The 22,405-nt window shown below is 44.6% G+C and overlaps 1 protein-coding gene and 1 long non-coding RNA gene across 2 annotated transcripts in view; both read left to right on the top strand.

Moving 5' to 3' along the window:
• LOC123506007 (titin homolog) overlaps nt 1–22,405 on the top strand; it is a 337,132-nt gene that overhangs the window by 158,433 nt on the left and 156,294 nt on the right. The window lies entirely within an intron of this gene.
• The window catches only part of LOC123506329, a 43,445-nt gene continuing 21,308 nt past the window's right edge, over nt 269–22,405 (top strand). The window contains exon 1 of the long non-coding RNA XR_006675407.1: nt 269–2,697. This is a non-coding gene — a long non-coding RNA (uncharacterized LOC123506329). The remainder of the gene's footprint in view (nt 2,698–22,405) is intronic.

Genomic DNA, 22,405 nt, shown 5'->3' with positions numbered 1-22,405 from the left:
TGTTTTTTGCGTGTTTTCTTTTGTTTTTAGATGATAATGAGAGGTGTGGCGGAGCGCTCATCGTCCTTATCACTTCAGAGAGAGAGAGAGAGAGAGAGCCTTAGGGTTGTGACTTCGCCATCTGTGTTGTGAGAAATGAGAGTTGTTATGTTATGATAAGTTACTACAGGATGTTGCTGTGGGAATGTGTGTGTGTGTGTGTGTGTGTGTGTGTGTGTGTGTGTGTGTGTGTGTGTGTGTGTGTGTGTGTGTGTGTGTGTCTGTGGGTGGTTGGGTAGGTGTGTGTGGTGGGGCGTGGTCGTGTCTGTGTGTCTGTCTGTCGTCGTGCTATGGTGAATAGAGAGTGTGTTGTTGTGTGTTGTGGTGGTGCTGAGTGACACTAGCCGCTGCGCTGCCTGATAGTGAGTGAGAGCGAGAGTGAGAGGGTGAGAGTGGTGTAGTGCGTGCGGTGGATCATAGCGAGGAATGACAATTGGACGGTGACATGTGATTAATTTAATAGTGATGGTGATGGTGTTGTGTGGTGTGGTGGGTGCTTAAGTGGTGATAGTGTTGGTGATGGTGGTGGAGCGGACCTGCCCCATCACCACCACCTCCACCACCGCAGCGCCAGGGTGGGGGGGGGGAGTGGTGCTGGGTGATGGACGAGTTAGCGTTGGTGCCACTAGGGTTGTGGGACAAATTACACGATCCCGGCGCTTGTCTGCTTGTTGCCCAACGAGTCGGGTTTGTCACCTGCCTCTCGTTCCGTCCGCGGCACATCCCCCATGGTACTCCCCTCCATGGGTCTTGGAGGGGAGGACTTGGGAGGAGAGTGGAGGCAGGGACACTAGAGCGAAGGTATGGGTGTCATATATATCTGCCAGCAGTGTACACGCTCCCCATTGCCTCCCCGCGACAAAGTCTCATCTTGTCTGCTCACATACCAATCCTAGGTAACAATTTTTATCGGGTATACAAATCACCAGAGCGGAGAGGCGACCGTGCGTACGGCGGAGAAAGCAGCGAGTGATGCCATATCCGTCCCGGGCCACTCCTCTCGTTTCCCAGTCGTTTGTGAGCTCATCTGGGTCATTAGGTCTCAGGGCCTTGGTAAAGTGGAACTGATGTCGTGTGTAGCGAGAAAAGGACCCCAGAAGCCACGCAAAGGGACGGAAACCCCGGCCAGGGCGCGCAGGTGTCCCGCTGCCGAGGGTCACCCGCGCCGCGCCGGGATGTCGGATGGCGAAGCTTATGCAACCAGCTTTTCTTACTCTAATACCCGCGTGGCACATATGGCACTGTTTGGGCCGTGTTTTTGGGTGTTTCCGGAACATTTGCACGGAACTAAGTAGGGGAACGTGCCGGGGGGCAGTGCGGCCGCCGGGGGGCACCGAGAAATGTCCAGGTTTCAATCATGTTCTGCACACGTGTGTTGACGTGGCACTCCCAAGGACTTGTTGACACGGAGGAAATTGTTTCTTGTAAATATGTTATTAATATGTTGTGGGTGCAGCAGAGGAAGCGAGGAAGGCACCCCGCCCCCCTCCCTTCCTTCTCCCTTTCGGCTCCGCCAATCTGCTGAGCCAAGTGTTGCTTGCACCGTGCCGTCCCTGCCCGTGCTATGCCAGGCGACCCTCGCCGTGCTGTGCTGCCCTCTGCTGTTCTGACAGTCGTGACTTGTGGCCACGAAACTCAGTCAGGTCCTTCATATGGAAAGCTCTCTGGAGCTCCGTACCGCCACACAGTCTCTACAAACGTGTAGGTTCTCCCCTCAGCATGGCGGTGTTAGGTTCAGGCAAGGCAGGCTGCATGAGAGTCAGAAAGCTGGAGCGGGTCTGTGCGGAGCGAGGCGGGGCAGGGCGGGGCAGTGCCACAGCCTGTACTGCCTGAATAATGAGAGCAACATGAGAACTGATGCTGAGGCTGAGGCCTGAGGCGGGAGCTGTGGGCCCTGGGGCTGAGAGCTAGGCTGTGAGGCAGGGCCTCGGGGGGAGGTGCCGTGAGTGGCCCGGGTGGCCCCTGACACAGGGCCAGAGCGGGAGGCAGTGGCGGGGTCGCGGCGCGGGTCCCAGGGCAGAGTTCAGCCAGAGTGCGGTTGGAGCTCGCACGGAGAAGGCCACCTGTAGTGCCGCCGCGCTGGCCGACGCATCGACACGCTCCCTGCTGCCGGTCGTGAGTCTCCTCGGGGCAGCGGTGCAGCACACACCTGGGGCACCGCGCAGCCCGCACCTCGCGTCTGCTGGAAATTTTAGTGAGGAATCACTTGCTTTAGTCAACAGTGTGACGGTGACCGCCGCGAGGCACAACCTGGAGGCTGTTGCAACTTTGGCAACGTGAGTTAATTGGGGTTTAGGCAACACTCAGTCCCGCGTCACGAAAGTTAAAGTGCTGCAGTTTTAGTAGTGCGGTTGTGAGGTGCCCCGCCCCTCCCCTCCTGCTGACTCGGGGCGCAGTGACCCCTGAAAGTGGCTGTGGCTCCTCGTAGTGGGTAGTTAGATACTGCTGCAGGGCACCTGTTCGCCAGCGTGTGTGAGCAGCTCCCCTGGCAGTCCCGTCACTCCCGTGTGGTGAGCCTGGTAGTGGTCGGAGCCTCACGAAGCTCCGCCGTTCTGGTTCAGCTGCCTGAGAACATTGACACGCGGCGAGTGGAAGCAGCGCCCCGTGCCGCCCGTGGATACACAACAGCCGCAGCATAGCAAGAAGAGGGAGATAAAGGTGAGTGTTGCATACCGTTCAGGTGTTACACCGAGTTTGCGGCGATGCACGTGTTTCCAGCGCTATTCTCTCCGCGGGGAAGGAGGCGGCCTGGCGTCTGTACTGTACATCGTACCTGCTTCATTAACTCTTCGAACCACTCTGCACTTATCGTTCGAGCGGGTTCGGGGTTCGTCAGGGGATTCAATTGACAGGTTTCTAAACAGTGGATCACATTCGTCTCGGGGTTTCATTGTAGGGTTCGCCTCGCTGAGTCACAATTGCCTGCCGCGCCTTGGGTCACTCAGCGCCAGTAACTGTAGGCTATGGGATGCTTATTGAGGGTAATGTGGTGCTCTCCGTGCAATCACCTTTCCGTAACAACATTGTGGCGTTGATTTAAGCGTTGGCATGCACAGAAGGGAGGAGAGAAGGCGCGAAGGAGAGACTGGAGGTGAAGAGAAGGCTAGGAAGAAGAAAGAGTGCATGCTTAGGAAAATTGGAACTTGTATGGGAGTGAAGAGAAGATTGGAATAGAATAAAAATGAAAAAAAAAAACTTGTTGAATATAAAAGAGAAGATTGTAATAGTAAAGAAATAGTCAAAGGAAATGGAGTTAGCAGTGAAAATAAAAAGAAATAGCCTAAGTAAAGAAAGATTATAATGAAGATTAATGAATTAAAGGGATGAGGATTATGGGAAGTAGTAGGAACCGTGTGTGTGTGTGTGTGTGTGTGTGTGTGTGTGTGTGTGTGTAGGAATGAACAGGAGGGATGAGGGGGGAGTTAAAGAATGGTGCTTTATGATAGGGGGCGTGGGGATGAATAGATGAGGTGAGGGTGAGGAGAAGGTTGTTTGTGTGGAGAGAAAAGTAGGGTGAGAGGGTGAGAGCCGCGGGGAGAGGGTGTAAAGAGAGCGTGACCGAACATAAGGATAGAGATACAGTTAGCGGGGGAGAGAAATAAACAACGTAGGGTTTAACGAATGAGAGAGAGAGAGAGAGAGAGAGAGAGAGAGAGAGAGAGAGAGAGAGAGAGAGAGAGAGAGAGAGAGAGAGAGAGAGGAACACAACCCTCATTAACTCTTCATTCTTCCTGAACAGATCAACTAGCTGGAGAGAGAGAGAGAGAGAGAGAGAGAGAGAGAGAGGAAGACAAAGAACGAAAACGAGAACCTAATAATAGGAAAAAAATCTTACACAGTTCTTATCTGATAATGTTTTGATAAGAGATGCGAACGTTTAACTCCACTAATCACATTTTTGAGAGAGCGGAGACCAACATCATCTTATCATTATCATCATTACTATTATTATATCTAAAGCAAAGACAAATCTTCTCTCTTCGATTGCTCGCTGTGTTCTTCTGTTTCTTCTTCTTTAAACATATCGAGTTAATTCGCGTGTATCTTGTAATATTATTCCTTCCTCGATGTTACCTGGTCTTGTTGCCTCAGGAGGGGAAAATTAGCGGGGATGGTGATGGTGGTGGTGCTTTGTGTGTGTGTGTGTGTGTGTGTGTGTGTGTGTGTGTGTGTGTGTCTTTGTCTCCTCATGGTTATCACATATATGTAAAGGAAATGGCTTTCTCTTATCTACTATTACTGTTGCTACTACTACTACTACTAATAATAATAATAATGATAATAATACATAGAAAAAATTTGAGGTAGAAGATACGGATGGACAAGAGGAGTGCTATATGAGAGAGAGAGAGAGAGAGAGAGAGAGAGAGAGAGAGAGAGAGAGAGAGAGAGAGAGAGAGAGAGAATGTTGATATGCTGCTTCCAAAGATATTTCGCTGATGTTTGTGTGTCGTGTGTCAGACTGTAGTGATATTGTGTGTGTGTGTGTGTGTGTGTGTGTGTGTGTGTGTGTGTGTGTGTGTGTGTGAGTGTAGTGGTGACTTAAGTGTACGTATCTGTTGCTAGCGGTGTAGGTGGTGATGACGGTTGTGGTGATTAGGGATGATTATAGAGCACAGGTGTTGAAAATTTGTGATGGAATTGAGTATATGTACAGGTGATAAAATTGTATAGCGGATGAAACCTACGATCACGACCTAGAGAGAGAGAGAGAGAGAGAGAGAGAGAGAGAGAGAGAGAGAGAGAGAGAGAGTTACTATTATGACATGACGAAAATTACGAAAGTTTTGTTTAGTTTTATACTTTTAGGAGAGAAGTTACAGTATAATGATAAGAAAGAAAAGTGAGAGTTTTTAAGAATTATTTGTACACGATAATGTAATTCTAGGAGATAAGAGGAAATCGAATTAAAGTTACTACACTTACTTTGATAATTTAGAAAGTACATATGACAAAATGAGACGAGCGAATCACAAATACTAAAAAAATACATTGATACACAAAAGAATAACAGAGAAAAAGAAAGTTGAGTTTGGAAATATTTGATGATACGGAAAGAAAATACAATGGGAAGGAAATAACATCGCTTGACAAAACGACCAAGAGAGAGAGAGAGAAAGAGAGTCAGTGCGTACGAATACACCAAATCATTCCACGTCATAGTTTTGCGTCGGAAGGAAGTTAAGAGTAGGCCACAGCGGGCGGCGGGAAGCGGAGGGGGAAAGGTTACAAGTAGTTATGGACGAAGGAAGAGCAGCAAACGACCGTCAGCTGATGGAGGAGTGAGAGGGAGTGAGAATGAGTCTTGAAGGGTGATTTATGGAATGGAGGGAAGGAGTTTAAGTCAGAAGCTAAACAGTAAATCGAGCTAAGGTGTTATTAGGGCGGAAACGGAAGCCACAGGTGGAGGGAATGAGGCAGGTGTGAATAGATAGTGGATAGCTGTGGATAGGTAGCACGGATGGTTTGTGGTGATGGTGGTAGTAGAGGTGGTGGAGTTATTAGGTGTGTGATGTTGGTAGTAAGGGAGGTAGAAAGGTGAGGAGTGTATGAAGGGATGGGAGAAATGAGGGGAAGTGTAGAAGGAAAGTGAGAGTGGATGGAATGGGAGAGATGAGGGAATAATAGAAAGGAGGATGAATAAATCCATGAAGGAATGGGAGAATATAGAAGTGGAAGGAGAAAACATTTGCATAGGAATAGACTTGATGGTTGTGCAGATGGTAGTGAGTGTGGCAGTGTGGGTGGCGGTGAGAGGTATTGGTGGTGGTGATGGTGGTGGTGCTGGGTGACAAGGGGACCCCACCTGACGGGACCCCACCCACAGGAGGACTGGTGACTCTCGATTGGTTTGGTGGTGTTTATGAGTGTCGCCTTTCACTTGGTTGGTGTGACTCGACTTGTCCACTGTGAGATGAACCCTCACTCACCTGTGCTCACCTGTCTTCTCTGTACCCCCGCCACTAACACCTTTCCTCTTCAAGTATATCACCTGGAAATTATTCTCTTACTCCTCCTGTTTATACGCTAATGTTTTGTTGTCTTTCATATTCTTGTCTCAATTTGACTCTCATATCGTCTGTAAACTGTCCTCTTTCCTTCTCTCATATTTGTAAAGGTATCGTTTCATTGGCTTTTCTTGTTCTCGTCTCATGAATTGACACACATCTACACGCATCTTACCCTCCATTCATCTCATTACTTGTCTCTCGCTTCTACCTTAGCTGATACTCATGATTTCTCCCTCTCTTCCACTCCACGCGTACAATTTCTTCTTTTCCTCCACACACTCCACACTCTTTTGAAATTCTCTATCCTCAAACCACAGTCCTCCATCTCCACCTCTTCCACCTTATCCTCAGTCTAATCCACGCACTCCTCCACTTCTAGTCTCCACATTTAAGTCGCCGTGTCAGTCTCTCAAAATATATCCAGTGTGTGTGTGTGTGTGTGTGTGTGTGTGTGTGTGTGTGTGTGTGTGTGTGTGTGTGTGTGTGTGTTTTATTTGCATTTACCGTCTTGACTTTTGTGTTGACTCAAGGTAGTGGTGGTGATGGTGGTGGTGGCGGTGGTGGTGGTGATGGTGGTGGTGGTAACTAATGGAGGTGAAGGTGGTGGAGATGAGTAGTGAATGGAGGAGAATAGGAGAGATGGAGACTTGTGGAGAAATAATAGGAAGCTGGTGAAGAAGGAGAGAAAGACCGAGAGAAAGAGAGAGAGAAGAGACGTAGGTTGTGAAGATGAGGAAGAAAGAGAGAGAGAAGGAGAGGAGGAGAATGTGGACGATGTGGAGGAGGTGGAGGAGGTAAGGGAGACTCTTTAATCATCTCCCACCACCTCGAAACCAACACGATAACCTCCAACATGCATACTTTCGCGCAGTCTCTCTTTTACTCCCCCATCTCTCCCCTCTCCCCTCGCCCCTCTCCCTCTCTCCACCACCTGGGCCTCTCCGCCGCAGCACGCCCTTAAGTACCCCTCAGCAGCGTCCCGAAGACCCTTAACCTCCTCTAGGGCGGCGGGGCGTGGGTGGCCGAGACGCTGGGAAGGGTAACAGACAGACACATCATCGTGGTTGGGTTAACATTGTGATTAAATCTTCGTATGCAGAAATGGGTGGAGAGAGAGAGAGAGAGAGAGAGAGAGAGAGAGAGAGAGAGAGAGAGAGAGAGAGAGAGGAGGGGGGGATGGCTTCCTAAATTAATACCCACAAACCGCATGCCCCTTTTTTCCTCCTCCTCCTCCTCCTCCTCCTCTTCCTTTCTCAAATAAAAATAGAAGGAAGCAAAAAAGTGCCGATGGAAAGTAATATGACGAGAGAGAGAGAGAGAGAGAGAGAGAGAGAGAGAGAGAGAGAGAGAGCAACCATCGTTCAGTTGTTGCCGGGGAGAACCTGGCGAACCGACACATGATATCTTGCCTCCTCCACTTAGCTCACCCCGTCATCACACTGAGGCTGGTTCTCCGAGGGTGACAGAACCAAGGGATATTAGCGGTTCGAAAAGGGTTCTGTAGCAGCTGAGGCCGTAATGTAGTGGCTTTTAGGTTCTATAGGACCAGATGTATTGTGTATTGGTTCTTACTGGGTTTTGAATGTGCTTTTGTTAGTGTCTAGCGGTTCTTAGTGGGTTCTATACGTCTTCTGGTCAGTGTGTAGCGGTTCTGTGGTTCTGTGATGGTTTTCTAAACGTTGGGATAATTGTGTAATGGTTCATAGTTTGTGTTGGAAATAGAAACTTCACGTCGCGGTTCTTAGAGGTAAGGGTCAATATGTAGCGGTTCTTTATAGGTTCTGTCGATTTTTGGGCGATTAGAAAATGGTTCTTTGTTAATGTAGCGGTTCTTTGGGGCCTTTACAGATATTAGTAACCTTATCGAGCGGTTCTTTGACGATTCAACAGTAGACAGATCCATTATTTAGTGGTCTTCAGCTTCTGTGGGAATTAGAGGCATTATTTAGTTTTCAAGTGTTCTGAAGAGGCGAGGGACACATTGTAGAGGTTCTGTCACGGTTCTATAGTAGTTATGGATACCATATAGCGGTTCTTATGATCTGAAAGGAATATATGGGGTTTTTTTCTGAAAGATGTAACTATTTTTTTTTTATATCCTGTTTCTTCGTTTTTTATTCCTTTAATTACTTCACTTATTTATCTTCTGTAGTTGTTCCTCCTCTTCGTCCTTCTTATTTTCATGTTTTCGCTGTAATTCCTTCACTTGTCTACCTTCTATAGCTGTTTTCATTACTTTTCCGTTGTTTCCCTGGCAGAATTGTAATGTAAGCCAAGAAAAAGGAAGATATGAAACTCGTAAGGAGAAGGAAGAAAATGAGAGAATGGGAATGAACAGCAAATGATGAAAACTGTACAGTGGAACCATGCGTGCTTTGGGGTCCGAGGGGTCTCCAAGCGCACGGGTTCGAATCCTGTCCACGGTCCGAGTGTAGGTTGGGCTTCCTCACTCGGGGCAACGGTTTCCTAGCGAGTGGGCTTTGAGATAGGAGGTACCCCAAAAAAAGTATCCACTTTAGCCCATAAATTCCCGTGAAAAGCCCACATGGTATAAATTAAAAAAAGAATGAAAATAATGGACAGGCTACAAGATGAAACACATAAGAAGGCAGAATATGAAAGGAGAATGGAAATAAACAACAAGAAAAGATGAAATACGTAAGGAGGGGGAAGAATATGAAAGAATGATGGAAATAAACAAGAAAAAGATATGAGACATGTGAGGAGAAAAAGAATATGAACGAGTAATGGAAATCAACAAGAAGAAAAGATGGAACACGTAAGAAGACGGAAGAATAGGAAGAATATGAAAGAATAATGGAAATAAACAATGAAAAGATATGAAAAACGTAAGAAAAATAATATAAACGAATAATAGAAATCAACAAGAAAAGATGAACAACGTAAAAATAAGGAAGAATTTGAAAAAGAAAATGGAAATAAAGAAGAAAAAGATATGAACACTAAAGAAGAAGAGAGAATATGAACGAATAATGGAAATAAACAAGTAAAGATGAAAAACGTAAAAAAAGGAAGAATTTGAAAAAGAAAATGGAAATAAAGAAGGAAAATATATGAAACGCTTAAGAAGAGAGAGGAAATATGAAAGAATAATGGAAGTAAACAAGGAAAAGATATGAAACACTTAAGAAGGAAGAAGAATATGAAACGAATGGAGAATAAAGAAGCGAAAGAGAGCGTCACCCTTAAATTTTCCGGAAAAGAGGAAAATCAGCGTGTTGTTTACAGAGAATGTTTTACTGTGAGGCTTTTCCTGTTGCTGTTTGTATTGGTTAAGCTGGAGTTGTTTGGGTAATACGAGTCTTTACTGTGGGAATTCTCTCTCTCTCTCTCTCTCTCTCTCTCTCTCTCTCTCTCTCTCTCTCTCTCTCTCTCTCTCTCTCTCTCTCTCTCTCTCTCTCTCTCTCTCTCTCTCTCATACCTCCTCCGTACCTCTTATCTCCTCCTCCTCCTCCTCCTCCTCCTCCTCCTCCTCCTCCTCCTCCTCCTCCTCCTCCTCCTCCTCCTCCTGCCTTCCTCTCCCACTCATGAAACTCCTCCCCTAAATCATGCTCTCCATTACTCCCACCCTCTCCTCCTCCTCCTCCTCCTCCATAAGGCAAGGGAGTCGAGCAACCCAAGCGGATGAACCACGGCTCTGAAACACGATCCGAAGCTTCAAATATTGACGCACACTATGGCCTCGACTCGTCTGCATTAGAAGGATCGTGTTTCTCTTTGCTTTATTTTTTTTATATATTTGCGTTTTCTTTTATTGTCTGCGTGTTTTTTTTTCTGTTTGTTTGTCTTATCTTTCGTTTACTAAGTTTTTTTCTCCTTCCGTGTTTTTTTTTTTTTTTTTTTCATACGTGTTTTTATTTGTCTATTTTGTTTCTTTACTTTTATTTTTTTCTATTGATTTCTATTTGTGTTTTTTTCCGTTTTTTTTCAATTTATCCGTAGTTTTTATATTCTTTCTTTTTTCATTTTCTTTGTTATTTCTTTTCTTTCTATTTTCTTTTATCTTTTATTCATTCGTCTCTTTCCTATCTTCATGTTTTTATGTTTGTTTCATTTATTGATTTTTCTTGTAATAATCTCTCTCTCTCTCTCTCTCTCTCTCTCTCTCTCTCTCTCTCTCTCTCTCTCTCTCTCTCTCTCTCTCTCTCTCTCTCGTAGAGTTCTTTCATTCAATTATGGATTCATTCGTTAACAAATGTGAATAACTTGAAGGATATCCTGTGAAGTGAAGGAAACTAGAGCAGGATGTGTGTGTGTGTGTGTGTGTGTGTGTGTGTGTGTGTGTGTGTGTGTGTGTGTGTGTGTGTGTCTGTTTGTGAGTCACTGCGATGGAATGCACTTAGCTACACTTGCCGATATACCTTCACACTTGTTTAATTGACGAGAGAGAGAGAGAGAGAGAGAGAGAGAGAGAGAGAGAGGAAGGGGATACGTTGGGCCAGTGTGGACAGAATGTATAGTGAGACAATGACAGGTGTAATAATAATGAGTAATGATGGTGTGGTGGGAAAGGTAAAGGTTCTCTCTCTCTCTCTCTCTCTCTCTCTCTCTCTCTCTCTCTCTCTCTCTCTCTCTCTCTCCACTGTTCGTTTTTATCCATTTGTCTTTATCCTCATTTTGTCCCTTGTATGATTTTTATTTTTTTTTCTTTATTTCTGTCCATCCATTCCGCTTCCCTTTACTCCTTCCTATTCTCTCATCTCTCCTTCAGCTCTTCTTATTCTCCCTTTCCTTCCATCCATTAATTCTGTTCTTCCTTCTCACTACATACTTCCTTTATACATCACTTCTCTCCCCATTATTCTTCATTTTTTACAATCCTTCCATGTGTCCTTCTCTTCTCGCTACACACAATCTTTCCGTCCATTCCTCATCTTTTTGCTTTTATTCTCCCTTCCCTTCCATCTATTTATCCATTCATTTCACCTTTTCTCACCACATACTTCTATTCCCTTTTCTCTATTTATCGATCTTTCACTCTTCTTTCTTTTTCGTTTATCTATCCGTTCATTCATTCTTCTCACTCCTTTTCTTCCGTATTTCCCCCTTTTCTCCATATTCATTCCTTCCACCCATCTTTCTCCCTTCCTCTCATCCTTTGATCCTTCACCTTTCCTCTGCCTTCCACCAGCCTCCCTCAAGCACTTGTTTATATAAGAGGTAAATGCGGTTCCTTTAGCGTCTCCTATCAGTCAGTCAGTCCGTGCTCCCCTCCTCTGCCTTCCTGCCTTATCACCCCACGCATCGTGCTTGCCTCGTAACGCCTCTGATACCTCTGTGATAGCTCGCCAGGTCTATTTGTTCCTGTGTGTGTCTGTTTTCATTTCCTCTCTCTCTCTCTCTCTCTCTCTCTCTCTCTCTCTCTCTCTCTCTCTCTCTCTCTCTCTCTCTCTCTCTCCCTCTCCCCTGCCTCACTGAGTATTCCCAAGCTCTCCTCCATATCACGTTATATCATGTTTTTCCACCCTGCTTATCTTTATTCTTCTTCGTGACCTTTTCCAAATATCATCCTCACCTCCCCACGCCCCCCCCCCTTAGCACACACGCAAACTATCGGGACACACACACACACACACACACACACACACACACACACACACACACACACACACACACACACACTGCTAATCCTTTGCCATCCTTAGCTTAGTCCTGTCTTTGTTCCCTTAAAAGTCTAATGTGGCCTGCTGGATGCCGTGCCGCTGGCTACACTATACTCACAAAAACACAGTTAGAAAAATAAGGGAAACTGCAAGAAACTTACTTTATGAAACCTACCTACTTACATCCGCGTATTATAACCATTCATATATCTAATCTGAACTGAGCCGTCTCTTACTCTTCCTTGTAAGAACTCGAAAGACCACAGACCGGCAGACCGCAAACCAGAGACCACACAGTAATAAAGGGGACGGTGGCGCATGCATAATTCTGTTGAGCCTGCGTGTGGCGGGGACAGTTGCGGGATGAAGATATCGCAGCGGGGGCCTGTCTTGTATGGATATGGCAGGGAACGAGGAACGGGCCGCCCCACTCCCCGTTAGAAGGTGGTATGCTGGGTAACTGCTGTGTCTGGTTGTGTGGGTTCTTATGCTGGGTATTGCTGGATTGTGCGTCTATTTTCTTCCTTTTTGTATCTTTTCTTCTGATTTTTTTCGTATTTCCTGTTTCTTTTTCTTTCTCTATTTCTCTCATTCGTTTCGTCTTCTCCATCCGGTCTGTTTTTTTTTTTTTCTTTTTTCTCTCTTTTTCGTCTCTTCTCTCTTCAGTCTTCCATTTCGTCTTGTCTTCACTCGATCTATCTTTTTTTTTTATCCACTCTTCTCTTTCTTCCATTTTCTCTCTGCTCTTGTTCAATCCGTCTTTTCTTTACTCTTATCTCCTTATTCTATCCTTTCGTCTCGTCTTTCCTCCATCCATCTTTGTTTTACTTTTTCTGTCAATTTCTTATTCCACAGTTCTGTTTATCTATTCTCCTATTCTCCCAGCTCACACTGCCTGTACACTCTAGATAACTAATACTTGTACCCACCACCATCACCATCTCTTGCGGCATTTCAAACACACCCCAAGCCTCTCATCTCCCAGACACCCTCACAAGACACCCACAGAACAGACGACAGCGCATCCACACCGCCTCTCTCATGCCTCCTCCCACTCATCGCATCAGCCTCCCTCCCCTGAATCGAGTTTGTTTAGTTGACTGACGCCTGCAAATAAATCCCAGTCAGATTCACGTGCGGGTCGAGTTTCTTGTTTAAATAGACCGGAGTGATTCATGATGCGAGGGAGGGAAGGAAAGAGAAAGAATAAAAAGCAATAACAGGAAGGTAGACAGAGGGAGAAGGAGGGAGAATTCTTGATAATTAATGAGATATGAAATAAATGGGTGATTACTAGGAATAACTGCACGTAATAGCAATGATAAGAGGGATTGAAGCAGAAGAGAGATAGGAAGATAAGATACAAAGAGGAATTAGTTTTTATGATGTTTGTGTAATTGGTAGACGAAAGATGAAAAGATACACGAGATTACTAGGAAAACATGTGCACTAAACGAGGAAAAGGAGATAGAAGACTCAGAGATGCAAGGAAAAAAAAACTTGCAAAGAAAATGAGGAAAAGGAGAGAAGAAACTAAAGAAAAAGAAGAAGCGATGGAGAGAGAAAGGAGTAAAATAAAAAAGAAAAAAGAAAGGTACCTGGAGAAAAGATGTGTAAATACCAACGAAGGAGAAGGAAAGAATAAACTGAAGAAGAAGCGACAGAGGAAAGAGAAAATACCAAAAAGGATTTAGAGAGGGAGTCAGCGTCACCCGCGGGAGGAAAAGATATTTACCCGTAATAGGAGGAGAAAATGAGCCAGTAATGGGGAGAATAGCGAGAAGTGGGAGGTATCAAGGAGGAGGAGGAGGAGGAGGAGGAGGAGGAGGAGGAGGTGGAGGAGAAGGAGGAGGTTATAAAAAGCTTTCTAGTTACATTGAAGCTTGACCTCCTCCTCCTCCTCCTCCTCCTCCTCCTCCTCCTCCTCCTCCTCCTCCTCCTCCTCTCCTCCTCCTCCTCCTCCTCCTCCTCCTCCTCCTCTTCCTCCTCCTCGTAGTTATGATCAATGGCGAGAGGGAGATGGAGATGAGATGATGGGGAGGAGGAGTGAAGGGAAGTGGATGGGTATGTTTTGTGTGGGTGGAAAGGGAGATGAAGGTGGTGGTGGTGGTGGAGGAGGTGAAGGCTGCGTGACGGGGAGGTGGTGATGCAAGATGAGGAGGAGAAGGAGGAGGAGGAGGAGGAGGAGGAAGAAGAAAAAGAAGAAGAAGAAGAGGAGGACGAGGTAGCGGTAATGGTGGAGTTGGAGGAGGTTGTGGCGTGTCACTAATCCTCCTCCTCCTCCTCCTCCTCCTCCTCCTCCTCCTCCTCCTCCTCCTCCTCCTCCTCCTCCTCCTCCTCCTCCTCCTCCTCCTTCTTGACGGACTAACAATTACCTCTGATTATATTCGTCTTTTCTTGATTGATAACTTGACTTCCATAATCTTGGCGTGGAATTCCTTCTGTTATGTTTCTATGTGTCTCTTACTATTATTGTTATCATTGTTATTATTATTAGCGTCGTTATATTTATTCTCTTTTTATGGCGTCTATCTATTAACCTGTTTTTTGTACACGTGAAGCATCATTCTTGTGGTTACTGATGGTGTTGTTATTATTATTATTATTATTATTATTATTATTATTATTATTATTATTATTATTATTACTATAGATATTGACATTAAGGATCTTATTGTTTGCAGTGATATACTTATTTAACTCTACTTTGTTCCTATATGTAGTAGTAGTAGTAGCAGTAGTAGTAGAAGTGGTAGTGGTACGGATGTTTGTCTATCAGGTTTCCGGCCCCTTGTGTGTGTGTGTGTGTGTGTGTGTGTGTGTGTGTGTGTTATGAATTTGTGTTCTTTCTCTCTTTATCGTATTTCCACCACAGCTCGTCGTCATTATCGTTGTTGTCGTTGTTGTTGTTGTTGTTGTTGTTGTTGTTGTTGTTGTTGTTGTTGTTGACCTACTGCCGCTAATCTATACCTGGTAACTTATAAATATAGCAGCGGTGAGAGCATGATGGTGGTGGTGCTGGTGGTAGTGGAGAGAGAGAGAGAGAGAGAGAGAGAGAGAGAGAGAGAGAGAGAGAGAGAGAGTTATAGATAAGCGAGTGAGAGTGAGAGTGAGGGAGGATGAGAGAGAATGGGTAAGTTGATGGGAGGGAGAGAGAGAGAGAGAGGGGAAGGAGAGGGGGATGTAGCGTCCTTGGCATCAGCTGGGAGTTTTAGCTTCTCATTAATTCTCTCTCTCTCTCTCTCTCTCTCTCTCTCTCTCTCTCTCTCTCTCTCTCTCTCTCTCTCTCTCTCTCTCTCTCTCTCATGATACATTTCATCAACACCATTTTTACCTTGTTATGCATCTTTTCTCCTCCTCCTCCTCCTCCTCCTCCTCCTCCTCCTCCTCCTCCTCCTCCTCCTCCTCCTCCTCCTCCTCCTTCCTCCTCCTCTTTACCACACAAAAGACTTGCTCAAACTCACTCAGCCTTCTTAGTGTCACTGGGCCGCCACAAAACCCCGGAAGAGAGAGAGAGAGAGAGAGAGAGAGAGAGAGAGAGAGAGAGACGTGAACTTTCTCATCTCTGAAGCTCTGCGGTCGCGCGTGTCGCCAGGTCCTCGAGGCGTCATAGCCTGGGGAAGCAACTCTTAAGGTCCTTGTCGTTTATTTTTTAACGTCTTTCTGGGAGATAAACGTGTCGATTCTTAAACTTTGGTAGATTAACACGCTACTTTTCTTTCCATTTGTTTTTTCTTTTCACTTTTAAATCGTATGTGAGAGAGAGAGAGAGAGAGAGAGAGAGTGTGTGTGTGTGTGTGTGTGTGTGTGTGTGTGTGTGTGTGTGTGTGTGTGTGTGTGTGTTCATGTTGCTATGTCAGTCCTCTCCCTTGCTCGGGTCTCATTAAGGTCAGGTAGCCGGTGGGGGGTGCTGATGCATAGTTACCGTCGGGCTCACCTGTGGTAATGAGAGCACACCTGTAGCGGGAACACTTGTGGGAAGGAGAGAGGAGGAAGGGAATGTGTTAATGTGATACGCTTGTGTTACTATGTCGGTGGTGTTTGTGGTTGTGATGTGTTCGTAAATATTTATAAGGAATTGGAATATAAAAATGCAGAAATGTACATACAAATGCCTGAATACGTAGACAAATTTTACTAATACATAGACGTACCGAATGGAAATACTGGGATACATATCAGATTGTTCCACTAACTACTAATACTGATAAAATACCATTAATACAGATAGAGAACAGTATATACGAATAGTAATGAAATAGTATCAAGTCAAATATGAAGCAGCTTCTAATATCTGCGAGTACTACTGTAATAAAATGCTGTTGCTTAGGCTATAAAACTGCTGCTTATATCTAGGACAGCAATAAAATAGTGTTAATTCACATATAGAAATGCTTGTAATAACTGCAGAGACCAATAAAGATGCTGTAATATCGAATGCGTGTGTGCTGCTTCGGAATCGATGAAGCGTGGAGTATTTGTATAACGGAACAGTACTCAGCTGCTGGAATACGAATTACCGATGAAAAAAAAGAAGTTAGTATAATGCTGAGTTGTGGAAATGTAATAAAATTTTCTTATAGTTGCTAAATTTTTCGTAATGAATTTACTTGCCGATAAAATACAAAATATGAATGAAAAAAAAGGTTACCGCAATGCATATACGTATGAATAATCTTGAACCGTCGAAAATATAGAAATGATATTCTTATACCTCATGAACTTATTTATTGAACCTGTATGATTGATTTACCTGCAGCTTGAATATGAATAAAAAAAAATGTTTATTGTGGTGTGGATGTTTGAACAATCATGAACTCCCAAAATGTAGAGAAAATTTCTTATTCCTAATGAATTTACCTGTTAAGCATATGTGATGAAAATTTACCTGTAATTAGAATACAAATAAAAGAAAAGAACTTTGTATACAACTCCCAATCCCTGTGAGAATACTTTTGAACCATCGAAGTATAGGAAAAAGAAATATACACCTGATGAATTTACCTGCTGAACAAACCTGACGTCGCTGCAGCCTTGGGTAAGAAAGTGGCGGTCAGCGAGGCGTGGCAGAACACCTGATGACCACCACAACACAGGTACTCGGTTCCCGGATGTCAGAACCAGTCCCACGCAAGTGCATATCTGTTTGCAATTTCCTCTGGGTCTGGTTGTGTAGCGCCGGTGTGATTAAGACGCACCATTATAAGACTCGCTGGTAACTAAGCCGCTCATTTGTAAGCGCGTGATAACTTATGCTGACTTGATGAAGCTTTTGTAACGAGGACGATTCGATAAATAATTGGGAGTGTGAGGAAAATTGTGTGTGCTTTTTTTTCCTTCGTTTACTTGTATTTCTTTTACTGCTACTATTATTTTGATGTTGTTGCTTTTCTTCTTCTATTTCTTCTTCTTCTTCTTCTTCTTCTTCTTCTTCTTGTATATAATCATTTGCCTACTTCAATCAAGATAACGCTAGCTATAGTAATAATGATAGTAACAACAACAATAATGATAATCACGGTATGTCAACACTTCTCCATCTCATCTCTGCTCCTTCCCTTCTTTCCTTTTCTGTCCTCTCTTCCTTACTTATCCTCTTTTCCTCCTTACCTACCACCCTTTCATTCTTACCTACTCTCCATCCCTTCCCTCCTTACCTACTCTCTTCATCCCTTCAATCTCAAACTTCTTCACGCAAAGCCTTTACTATGCACTGTCTGAAACTCGCAGAGAACACTTCATAGTAAGAATAGAACGTAAAGCAACACGATACCTTGGTGGCGGCGGCGGTGGCGGTGGTAGTGGTGGTGGCAGCGGCGGTGGCGGTGGTAGTGGTGGTGGCAGCGGCGGCGGTGGTGATGGTGGTGATGGGAGCGGGAGCGTTCATTGACAGAGGAGAAATTAGCAGCCACAAGCCTCTGTTGGTCGTGTTGCTTGATAGTGGCGGCCATTAGGTGCGTGGTGAGTGGCGCGAGCAGGGAGTGGGTAATGGGTGCGTCACAGCAGGGGGGAGCGGCAAGGCAGGGAGCAGATTAAGATAAGACGAGAGACAAGAGTTTAGCTAAAAGTTCAGTTAAAGACGGAAAGATAAAACTGACTTCTATATAGGTTGCTGTTAAGGAAGAGAAAAAATTACATGATGCGAGCAACAACGGTAAATGGAGAAAGGAAGATGTTGAGATACGGTGATCAATAAAAGGTTTAGTTAGTGAAAGATAGGAAGGAAGAAACTGGTGTGGAAGAAATTCAGGAAACTGGAAGGAATAACGGGGAATAGATTAACATAATTAAGAGACAAGACTTTAGTTAAAAGTTTAGTTAGAGAAAGAGTGTAAAGAAGAAACTAGTGTGTATGTACATGAAGAATTTTGTTAAGAATTTAGTTAGAGGTAGAAGGAAAAAAAAAAAGAAAGGACAGGAAAGGAGGAACACATTGGGAAGAGGAAGGAACAGAGGAAGAGATGAAGATAGGAAGAGATAAGAGGTAAAAAAGGGAAAGGATTTGCGTATTTATAGATAAGAATTAGTAAGAGAGAGAGAGAGAGTGACATTGCGATGATGAATGAGAAAGAAAAGAAGAAAAGTAAATCGAAAAACATATAAACAAAGAAAACTAAAATAAATGATGACTGTTAGGGAAAAAGGAAGCACAGTTTTGCATGTAGATGAGAACGAGAAGGAGAAGAAAAGAAGAAAAGACCGGAAAATAGAAATAGAGAGAAAAACAGGAAAAGATATACGTGCTTAGATGAAGAAATAGGAAAAACGATAATTATGATGAAGATGAGGAGGAGGAAGAGGTGGAGTTAAATATGCATTAGGGGAAGTGAGTAGAGAGTGAACAATGAGGAAGTTATAGAGGACAATGGAAAAATGGCTGAGGTAATCGAGTGAGTGAAAAAGAGAGATATGATAATGACGGGGATAATAAAAGAGAGAGGGTGTAAATGGAGGAACAATAGAAGTTTAACAGGAAGGTGACGCGTGTTGGGAATTGCATAGAAAGGGTTCATTTAGGAGTACAGCAGTGGGTGACTTTGGTGAGGTGACTCTGGGAGGGACGCGAAGGATTGGTAGGATATAAAGGACTAATGTTAAATGGATCTATTCTCACGTGAACATAAAAAAGGAAAAAAAATTATAGGTAAAAGAAAAGTAAAAAAAGGAAAAAAAAAGTAAGTAATGTATTTTAATTTTAATTTTTAAAGGGAATAGGAAAGGGAGAGAGAGAGAGAGAGAGAGAGAGAGAGAGAGAGAGAGAGAGAGAGATTAACAAGCAAATGACCAAAAAGGGAACGAAAACATGCGCTACGTGATTGTGCTGACACCGCCACCGCCACCGCCACCGCCACCACCACCGCCACCGCCACCGCCACCACCACCACCACCACCACCACCACCACCACCACCACCACCAATGTTCTTTTTACCGCATTATATCTGCACCCAAAATAACCCTTGTGGACATCCTGTTTCGTTTTTCTTTGTGGTTCGTAATCCCTTATTTTCTGTTGTTTTCGCTTATCTCCTTTGTTTTTTCTCTTCATTTCCTTTCTTTTCTTATCATTTCGTCTCTTCTCTTCTCTCCACTGTGCATTTCCTAACTCACAACTCTTCTTCTTCTTCTTCTTCTTCTTCTTCTTCTTCTTCTTCTTCTTCTTCTTCTTCTTCTTCTTCTTCTTCTTCTTCTTCTTCTTCTTCTTCTTCTTTTCATCTTCTTCCTCGTCCTCCTCCTCCTCCTCCTCCTCCTCCTCCTCCTCCTCCTCCTCCTCCTCCTCCTCCTCCTCTTGTTCTATTACTCTTTCTCCTATTACTCTTTCTTCTATTCTCTTTCTCTCTTTCTCTGATTGTGAAGACACACCAGGTCGTGGGCTCAGTTTATGGAGTTCCCGACATGCCTAACGAGTTCGTGTACATATGTATATATTTTTATAGCCGTGTCGCGTGTCTCCGCTTTTTTCTCTCCGCCGCCTCCTCGTATAGATTCTCATTGTGTGTGTGTGTGTGTGTGTGTGTGTGTGTGTGTGTGTGTGTGTGTGTGTGTGTTTGAGGGTCTTCTGAAATTCATATAATTCGGAGTGATCCCCTTTCTCTCAATGCTGGAGGTCAGGGAAGAGGAAGCAGAAGAAGTGGAAGTTTACTGTGATGGAGGAAACTGGCACACACACACACACACACACACACACACACACACACACGCACACGTCACACGCACAGTAGGAGCAGCAGTAACTCAAGGGAAAACAGTAGTGAAGGAGAAGCAACAGCAAGACAAACTCAAGACAACACCACCACTTTCCGCCAGTCTGACATTCGCTTCAGTCCTTCGCCGCCGCGCCTTTTAGGAAGCGTCGAGAGAGAGGAACTGAATAGAATTTGTATGACTGATGTTGGCGGGGCGGATTAAGTCGAGGAAGGCGGCGACGTTACTAAACCTTGACAGCCCCTGGGCCCTGCTTGCTTGCTACGCCCCCAGATAACATTATTAGCAACCTGGACGTCTTGAGGTGAGCAGGAGTTAAGGCTAGGTCAGGCTGGCTTTGTTCTCATAAGGCCACTCAGATTTTGTCCGATTCTCAAGGGTGTTTTTCTCTATTGTCGATGCAGAGTCCTTGTTAAACTGTCACTAGAATCATAAAATCGCACTTGTAAATGTAGATAGCTTCCACTTGAACCTATTAAAAGTGAGGTGGGCAAGAAAACAAAGTGCTTAACTATACTGGTCTTGGAGTAGTGCATGGGAGGAATCGGGAAGGTGTTAGGGAAGGGAAATGATGCGTGGGATAGAGAGGGATGTACAGTATGCGTAGAAAGTCTTGACATCATCTGAAAAAGCACATTGTTTACGGTTTGCTGAGAGAATGGTAGATAAACAAAACCATACATTGAACTAATTAGTATTTAGTTGCATTCCCTTTCACCTTTACAATATGACTGAAAGAACGTGAGATGTATGCGAGGAAAGTAAGGAACTGTGAGGGATGACTTTCTGTGAGTGAGAAGGAAAAGAAACGTTAAAGAAAGACAGAAAAGATAATAATGTGAACAAGAGAAATGAGAAATAGTGATAGTGCGCAGCGATGGAGAAGAATAAAGAGAGAATAAAAAAAAAGAATAATAGAACAACTGAATACATTTAGGAGAAAGAAAAAAATAGACAGGAAGGAAAGCGGGAAGGAGGAAACGAAGCAAGAAGTACGAGGTAAATCAATTATGGAGAAGGCGAGGGAAAAAGAAAATAAGGAAAAGATGATAAAGACAGAATAAACAGACAAACAAACAATAAACTAGGAATGAGTAGATGTGGTGGATGTGAGGACCAAGAATTGCATGCTAGTGATGATAATGATGATTAGGAGAGACGGAGGAAGAGGGAGAAGAATAGAGGCAAGAAAAGGACCAGGAGGAGGAGGAAGAGAATAGATAGATGGAGAAATTTCAATAGTAGTAGTAGTAGTGATGGTTGTAGTTTAAGAAGAGAGAAATTTCCATAGTAGTTGTAATATAAGAAGTGGAGTAGGTGGATGGAGGCTTACGGTGGATGGTGATGGGAAGAGATAGGGAGGAACGTAATAGAATGAAGAACAAGAGGAGGGAGAGAATTGGGGGAGGTATGGAGGTGACAGTGGAGGGAGGAAAGTACTAGGGAGGTATCAAGTGAGGCAGGGAGGGAGGGAGGCACAAGAGGAGGAGGAGGAGGGGGGGAAGGTACTAGGTGCTTCGTTCGTACCTGGCTGGGGCAAAACTAGGCCAAGGATGCCAGCTCTCAGTCCAGTGAGTCACTCCTCGCGGCCCTCTGGTTCGCGACCTCCCTTCCACCTGTGCTTGTGTCCCCGCCTGCGTCGCCGCCCTCGTGCCCTCTCCACCTCCAGCGCCCGTCAGCAGGCCCCATCTTAGCGAAGCAGCCCCAGGAAACCCCGCCAGTGCTCCAGGAAGGGATGAGGGAGGCAGTGTAGCGTGTGTGGTCTTTTTATCCCGACTTGAGGACCTCGACGCGTGTTGGGATTTGAATGTATCTGGGTGAGGGTAGATTAGGACTGGGTGTCTTCCTCCTCCTCCTCCTCCTCCTCCTCCTCCTCCTCCTCCTCCTCTCCTCCTCCTCCTCCTCTTCCTCCTCTTCCTCCGCAGCGTAAAAGACATGTAGGTACTTTCGCTCTATAGGTAACTGGTTTCTCTCTCTCTCTCTCTCTCTCTCTCTCTCTCTCTCTCTCTCTCTCTCTCTCTCTCTCTCTCTCTCTCTCTCTCTCTCTCTCTCTCTCTCTCTCTCTCTCTCTCTCTCTCTCTCTCTCTGAATGTGTGTGTGTGTGTGTGTGTGTGTGTGTGTGTGTGTGTGTGTGTGTGTGTGTGTGTGTGTGTGTGTGCGTGCCCGTGCGTGCGTGTTCTTTTTTTCCTGTTTTTCCCTTTAGTGGACATCATCGTCGTCATCATTTTCTTCTTCTTCTTCTTCTTCTTCTTCTTCTTCTTCTTCTTCTTCATTTTCTTAAACATTTCATTCATATATTCCCATTTTATCCTTCACTGAACTTTCTGAAAAAAGAAAATAGACACATTCTTTTATATTTATAGTGTAAAACGATATCAGCTTCCTAAATTTGACCAGTCACCTATTGGTTCGTCAAAACAGAGCAAACAAGTCACAAATACGACATTCTCCCAATCTTTATCTTGCCTCTCACCCAATAACTGTAAGAAATAACCAGATTCTTTTGACTTACAGAGTGTAAAAGCGAT

The sequence above is a fragment of the Portunus trituberculatus genome, chromosome 19 (assembly GCF_017591435.1).
Source record: "Portunus trituberculatus isolate SZX2019 chromosome 19, ASM1759143v1, whole genome shotgun sequence".
Lineage (NCBI taxonomy): Eukaryota > Metazoa > Arthropoda > Malacostraca > Decapoda > Portunidae > Portunus > Portunus trituberculatus.
The sequence above is the reverse complement of the archived record's forward strand: the minus strand, read 5'-3'. Positions and strand labels throughout refer to the sequence as shown.